Here is an 8,320-nt window from a genome sequence, read left to right on the forward strand (position 1 = left end):
ACCTTGAGCATCACATCAAAAGGACAAACAAAAGAAACAACCCATTGACGCATGTACACGATTCCCAAATGGCATTTGATCATGCGCTGCAGGGACACAGCGTGTCCGAGAAGGCATTCTGTGTGCACCTGTGGGCATGGGAGGGTGGTTGTACGTGTGTTGGAGCATTGTGTAACTGTGTGTGTCAGTAGGGACATGCACTCAATACATGCATGTGAAATCAAGTGACCCTCAGTGTCCTGTACACATCACATGTGAACATTGCCCATGTGTACACCCCAGCATGTCAAGCCACAACAATCCCCTGACACCTGAAAAGTAAATACAACACAGGAACAGCCATTGACCAACAGAACACATCATGTACATAGTACCCCACAATGACATTGTCAGAGAGTGCCCAACACTGTAGCCCAGGCTTACTGTCCAACAACAAAAGGCCCTCCCTCATTTACACATCCCCATGACCTTGTGAACAATTGTGTCTGAGGTGTGTAGCCTTCTCCCTTTTAGTCTACTTGGCTACAGGATCCCCCAAACCAGGGAAAACGCCTCTAGGCACAAAAAAAACCCTGGAAGAGTCTCCAGTAGATTACTTGAAGCAGGAAAGAAAGTCCAGGAACATGTACAAGCAGAATGATAGAACTACCAAGGTAGCACAGTTCAACAATGGTTCAACAGGATGGGTACCTTTTTCAGGACACAACATACAATGAGGATGCAACAACTGATGGGTAGTGTCACAGCTCCAGTCTCCAGGCACAGGAGTGGCACGAACCAACCATCCCCTCTGTGGTCTGGGCGCCTGCAAGGTAAAACTTACACAGGCCTCCGAGACCCCGGCGGGGAAAGAGGGTCAGGGATCCGTTGGTTGGACAAGCATTGGTATTCAGGATAACCAGAAAGAGGGGCAGGAGAGGGGAGTTGGATTGGCAAGGGAAAGTAGGCAAAATACAAAATGCAACTATTGACAATAACACATACTCAATCAGATAAACCATGTTCTACATGTACATTGTACTAAATGAGTCAAATGTAAGACAAAGAGAGATTTATCTCTGGGGTGAGTGCTGGCCTCCTGCCTGCGCACTCTCAGGTCTGGTAACAGGATCAGTTCAATGCTGCGAAGAGAGCGCGAGTTACTAATCTGTGTGTGTTTACAACACACACACAACACCATTCATGCCCCAAAGTAAGTGACTTCTCCACAAACAAACACTCTTGTCTGCTGCTAAGTACATATACATTAGCTTGCCCCTGTGATGGTTCCTACACTGTCAATGCAGTAAGGCAGGCGCACATGGGCGCGCGGTAAATGGAAGACCAATGCGTCAAGAATCACACATGATAGAATGGTCCCTGGGTGAGCTGCTAGACGCGTACAGCGAGGAGCGACTTCAGTACAAGTCGCGTTCTGGCAGCCGGGGATTACAATAGGTAGAGCAAGTGGCAATTTGCACATGCAAATGATATGCACTGCACACGAGTCTGTGCCTCGCTGGGTGTCCATGTGCACTGTATACGTTTCTGGCTCAGAACGCTACTGCGCTAATAACTCAGCTTTTATGGAGCAGGGGGGTACTGGAGAATATGTGCGACGGCCCCTGCATGTGCCCCTGACAAGTTGTAAAGCTACTTGGCATTTGTCCCTCAACACATCTTAGCTGTACTGTGCGCTTCTACAACAATATCTGGCCAAGCTCCCCAGCACTGGCACTACTTAGCATGCATGTGCAAGTGGCCTGGTGGAAGGTTGGCTGCGATGTGGCCCCTTGTGCTGCTCACCTTGCTTGGAGCTCCTGGAAACACGTCTGCTTCTGTCGGACGTCTGAGCACAAGCCCTGTGCTTCTGCTTGCGCACACATGCGCACCTCTGCACCACCGAACTTGGCCAGGTTTCAGTAGTACTTGGCACTGTGTCTGCTGGCAAAGCTAGTCTGGAGGCTCATTTTCCTGCAGAAAGGGCATACAAGATATTAATAATGCTGGAAAGCTCCCTGTGTGTGCGTCTTCATGCTGGTTGTCACTGGGCCATGTTAGAGACCTACATCAGAACTCCTCCCACCATCAGTGTGACTTTGACAGGCAAAGGGTGCAGGCTACTGTCTACAAGCACATATACAGGCAAGAAAATAACATACATCACAATCCACATCAATTAATGGACACATCAATCATGTACTCGCCCAAATTGATTACAGGCATGCCGTGGATAAAACCCACTCAATCCCCACTAGGGGTGTTAACATAAGTAGTACAGCAGCAGACAGGCCACAGATATGACGAATGTCCAAAGCCCTTGTGTAAATGTTTGTTACACCGAACCATCCTTGCGAGCCCATGGATAAGGGAAGCAGGAGTGGCCTGTGTGAGTCAGGACCCCAAGCTGCAAACACATACACGAGACAAGCTTGAAGGGCCCAGCTGGAACAGACAGTGGATGCTTTCAAAAGCGACAAAGCACGACACCATCACATGAATGCACAATAGACAAGCACATTTTAAACTATATTAACTAATTAAACTAACTATAAAAAACCTATATTACCTAATTAAACTAACTATCAAAAACCATATTAACTAACTAAACTAACAAGAAAAATCAAAAATGGCCACATACGACCCGGGGGGAGGGACCCAGGAGGGCGCAGGTACAGCGTGCACCTCAACACCCACATGCGATGATGTTGAGACAAAAAAAAACCTCCATGGGCTCAACGCCTGCACAGCCCGACCTGTGTGGGAGATAACTCGTCGTCCTCATCACCCTGTGGCTGAAAAGGTTGATGTGGCATAGTACCCTGACCACGCCTAGGCACAGCTTGCCCCTCGTCAGCAGCAAGTCTGCGGGACAGGTGAGCCTGGTTCTGTGCGGCGATGACACGTAGGTCAGCATGTAGAACCTTGCATGATACTCGTGCTTCCTCTTGCAAGGTAACATATGTAACACGGAGTTCTTCCTGCATGGCCTGGCTGGACAACTGGTACACCTCCCGGCAAGCACGTAGCTCAGCCGAGATGGTATTCTCTAGCTGCTCCAACCTCTCCTCTGACCGCCTCCTCTGGGACATCATGAGCACAGCCAGAGTAGATTTGAGGGATTCATAGTCAACCCTCATGGCCTCCATGTGTGCCTCTGCGTGAGCAGCAATTGCTTGATGCAAAGACACCATTTCAGCCCGTGTACCCTGTCTGAGGCCGCCATGCCCAGCCTGAGCGAGCGGGCCGTGGACTGTGCCACCCGCTGCTGGAGTTCCACCTGCCTAGCAGGGGGTAGCACGGATTGGGCCACACGTTCCATGCTCTCAGCAATGTTATCAAGTGCTGCCCCCTGGTGTTCTGAATTGGCATCCATAGCTTGCTCCCACTCAGTATACCCCAGTGGCGTGCGGCCACCGCATTGCTGGGCCTGACACCTACGGGGCCCAAGGAGCCGACGTCCTTGTTGGGTTGGCACCGCCCGCAGCTGCAGGACTACATTCCTCCGTTGACGTGATGCCCCAGGCACATCAGCAACTGGAGTGGAGGGTGACCCTGCGTCCCGATCCACCACAGGCGGAGGTCGCACCACCGTCTGGCCCCTCAGTGCAGTTGTCGCGGCCAGAGGAGCGTCCACATCAGAATCACTCACCCCTGACGAATGGACCCGATGCTCATCCAACTCGACATTGTCGTCAGAGTGATCGTCCGAGCTAGACTCATTGCCAGTCCTAGACAAGAGGGTCTGAAACACAAGTGGGTTTTCGTGGCCTACCACCCCACAACCCCCACTTGTGCTGGTTTGCTGGTGCGATAGCAACCCTGTTGCATCATCATCTGAAAAGTGGAGAAAAGATTAACATTAGTACACATGTCAGAAGCACATAACACACACACACACATAGACATCACATTAACAGCCAACACATGAAGCAGACATGTCACACACAAATGAGAACCTGCAATGCATCCAGTGGCCTTGATATGCAAACACATCCCAAAAGCAGAAATGGATGTGTCTAAATAGCAAAGCCTATACAAGTACAAAATGTAGTATGTGAACTCCATCAGACACCACCTATGTCAGGCACATCTCACAGGCAGAAAAGACAGATGGCAACACACCATAAGCATTTCTGACCTGCAAATTGACCACTGCTGCTAGTGATTCCAAACACACAATGACACAGGTACCATGCATGTAGACATGCATCACTAAAACATCATCATCAATATAGCTACATCCATCTGCAGCTCGGCCCGTACCGGGTGGCATGGGCCATGTAGATATAGTGAATGTCCAAAGCAAGGGCCTGCAACCAGGCATGAGGGACCATAACGCCCAGTATTGTCCGAGCTGCAGGACATGAGGCCTCCACAACAACCCTTAGGGCCTGATTGAGCACATTGGGCTATGAATGTGCCTGATTACACAATTCCTTGTGGAAATCTCCACACCCAGGACCTACCATAGTAGCTAAGTGTGCCTGGGCATACACATACTCCACAACAGTGAACCTTTGGGATCATGCCAGTTCCACATAACGTGCGCAATGCAGAAATCTCACCAGCATAAACATCTATCAACTACATATTAGTCAGTCAACAATAAAGCTGCGAAAGACATGTGTAAATGGACACTTTCACAAACACATAAGTGAATACTTGCAATGTTGCACCACACAATGTTGACGCTGCTTGCATATGTACATGTGAAAGTGTTCAAAAACACCCATTTCCCCATACACCTGTATTGTGAACATGACCAGCATCCAATACACCAAAGCAAGCAGCTCTAACGCTGCTTGCTTTGATGTATGTGGAAGTGCACACATACACACGTGAACGATGCTGCACAGTCATTACTACCCGATTGGCAGGCTACATCCAATCAGTGCCCTATGCCAGTTGGTATAGGCCGCACATTGACCAATCAACTCATCTAAACAACCACTAGGGAGTTCCAATACTGAGTACATGTGTCACAGGATGCACCTGTGCCCGTCGCATACATGACAGAGAACGGATGAAAAACTGCCCATACATGCCAGGTGACTTTGACATTGCATCAGTGAGTAGGCATGTAGAAGGGTGTAACACGGCTCAGAAGTGGGTTGATGCAGTGCAGAACATGTGTACGTTACCCACTATCTACATGAACAAGTACATTATGATGTCTATCAATAAACATGAAGGCAGTGCAAGGGCAGGTTCAGGCATTACGTGCAATGTGTATGCAATGGGTTGCATGGCTACAAGCAAACCCTCCACCCCCCCTAAGCGAAAACGCAGGGAGGCATAGCATGGCAGCGAAAGGGTGACCAGAGACCTGTGTATTGGCAGACATTGTTGACTAGCGTCAATTGCATCAACTGAGTCAACTGACAACACAGCAGATGATAATGGGACAGTAAGTAGGACACAGGAGCAACCCTCAGTAGTACATGTGTGCAGAAGTCACTACACCTGTTGAACAAAGTCAGTGGGCCTGAAACATGGGAGGCCTGTGCCCCACACAGACTGTGACACCCTAAACCTGTGTGTGATGCTGGACTGAGCCAGAGTGGGCATGGAATGGATGATCACATGCTATGAAATGTAGGTCATCCTGGACATGTACTACAATGATCATCCTGTCAAGGAAACATAGGGGCATGCATGGAATGCACATGGAGCATGAATGGGCACTCATGTCCCTGCGTAGCATCTGCCATCTGCACAGTCCAAGTGAGACACCCTGCATCAAAAACAGAGGATGTACCCCACTGTATGTGTCTGGCAGGTTGGCTGGTGGAAGTTTGCATGTACACAGGAGCCTTGAACAGGCCATTGCAGTACGCCAACATGATGCACACCAGGGGGTGGAGGGTCAAAGGAGCATGCCTATGTGGAGTACCCGCATGCAGGCAGGAGACACATGCACGTCAGTCATGCAATGACATAGTCCCAGTGCTGAGAGGAAGGACACCCCAGGCTGCATGCAGAAGGGCCAGTGAGCTGGAACATGGACCGGAGGGGCAGCCGGGTGAGTAGCATGTGAGTAGGGTGCAAGTGTGGCGATGAGGACAGTCCCCGTTTGCTCTACATGTCCAGCATCCTGCACAGCAGGCACGCATCAGTGAAGCATTGCATGACTTGCACATGAGAACCATGTACACATGACATGTAGTGGCAGTCAAGCACAACACATCACACAAGCAAACCACACATGTCCTCTACAAACACGAAACAACACTCACTGGACAAGGCATCAAAGTCCAGCATCTCTCCCACTCCTTCGACCATTCCTGCTGGTATGAACTCCACAGCGACTGACTCGTGCGAAGTGAGGTCTTCCTCCTCAGGTAGTGGCCCACTGCCAGTCACCAGAGTCATGTTGTAATTAGAGGCACGCTTTGCCTTAGTACTGCGTTTGAGGTCATCCCAACGCTTTTTGCACTCTTGAGCTGTGCGCACCTCATGGCCGAATGCACTCACACGATCCGGTACTTGCTTCCAGTGGGACATACGATGGGCAGCCGTAGTTTGACAATTCGGCCCCACTAGCATATCACGGTTGTGGTCCCGCACATAGTCCACAAGGAAGTCCAGTTCCTGCACGCAGAAAGGCTTCTACCTCGCCGTGCCGTAGGCCGGAGCTGTGTCTGGGGTCCCAGCCTCTACTGCAGGTGCAACCTTCCTCCTCTTGGACAGTGGTCCGGACCCTGGCTGGCAAATGCCACCCTGATCATTATGGGCTGTTGCACTGGTTTGGTTGAACTGAGGGAGTGGTAGGTGGAACGAGGACGGAAGCCCTGACTTGCGTATGTGGCTGCTGGGTGCCCTAGAATGGACCCTGCGCAGCAACATCTGTGTGCCTCCTGACCTCCTGGAAATCTTCCAGGGACTCTTCAGGTGCCAACACAGCCTGCGCTGGCAGACCCTGAGCCTGGGTGGTGGTGTCCACGGCTGCACCTGCAGCTACCACTCCCCTTGGGCCTGAGGCAGTCGATGAAATGGACTGCCGGGTCACATGGGCGCCAGTGCCAGATGCAGGAACTGCATCTCCCGGAGCCGCAGGGGGTGGTGGCATGACTGCACCAACACGTGGCACAACATCGTGCCGAAGTGGCGCACCCCTGCCTCTTCCCCCTCTGCAGCCACCCTGGACACCCTGGAGTCCCCCTACAGACTGGTCACCCCAGCCACGTCCCTGACCACACCCACCACGTGGAGTACGGCCGGCTGAGGTGCCCCTCACCTTTCGTGGCCTCCCAGCCATGGCACAGATGTAGTAGTGCCGGCACAGATGTAGTAGTGCCAATGGGAGGTGTACACGACAATTGTCCTGGGCAATTGGGGTGAAGGGGGTGGGATACAAGATGTTAACAGCACCCCTGCACCTGCAAGGCTGTATGTGACCCCGGTGATAAAGTGACGGTCACGCAACGCTCAGGCACCCCAAAACTGCAGTGAAACCATGCACGCAGCCCCGGTAACCCACGTGTGTGGAATTAACCTCCCGCAGTACGCGGTGGCACCCAGGGACACGAAAAAACACATATGCGTGGGACACGCAGGCTACTATGACCTCGAAAACGGGTATGCGATACACAGGGGCACCCGCAGTGGGAAAAATAGTGTGCGCGACTCACCGTCAGACTAGCGTGATAATGAAAAACACGCGTAGCCAATACCCCCACCAAAAGAAGAGATACATCCTTGATCCGCTGTGAAGTTGTGATGGTGCACGAAACAACACAAAGTGCAACACACACGTCGTTCTCCACGAAAGGCACGTACAGCGAACTGCTGGCCCCGCTCACCTTTAACCCGGGCTGAGGGAAACTCCTGTGCGCGTCACTTCTCTTACGCGCTTAGGCCCTATACTCGGATTACACGCATTAACACGTGTACGTGATTTTTTGCACGTGTGGATGCACCCGTGCTGAGGGAAATGCCTGCGCGTATCACATCACATACGCGCTAAGGGCCTTTCCTCGAATTACACACTGACGTGCACTTTTTTCACATGCCAAATCACTCTGTATCAAGCTGGCCACGCGACAAAACACGGAAGACCACGCTCCTGCCCAGAAGGCCATTTTCCTGCCCCCCAAAGCCCCAAGCACGCTCCCACCTGCCATCTGCTGCTGCCTGCCTGCCTGCTGGCCACGTGCCCTGCTATTTGGTGCCTGCATGTCAGCCATCTGCAGGGGTCCAGTTGCTTTGACCACCCCTGCTGGAACAGAAGACTCCCGACTGGTATTCCATCATTCCACAGCCCAGCTCCAGGACCCAGTTGCCCACCCACACCTGCCTCGGGGGTTGCCATGTCTGACACAACACCATCTGGCACAAG

Source organism: Ambystoma mexicanum, chromosome 3q (assembly GCF_040938575.1).
Source record: "Ambystoma mexicanum isolate Mex_15411 chromosome 3q, UKY_AmexF1_1, whole genome shotgun sequence".
NCBI classification, from domain to species: domain Eukaryota; kingdom Metazoa; phylum Chordata; class Amphibia; order Caudata; family Ambystomatidae; genus Ambystoma; species Ambystoma mexicanum.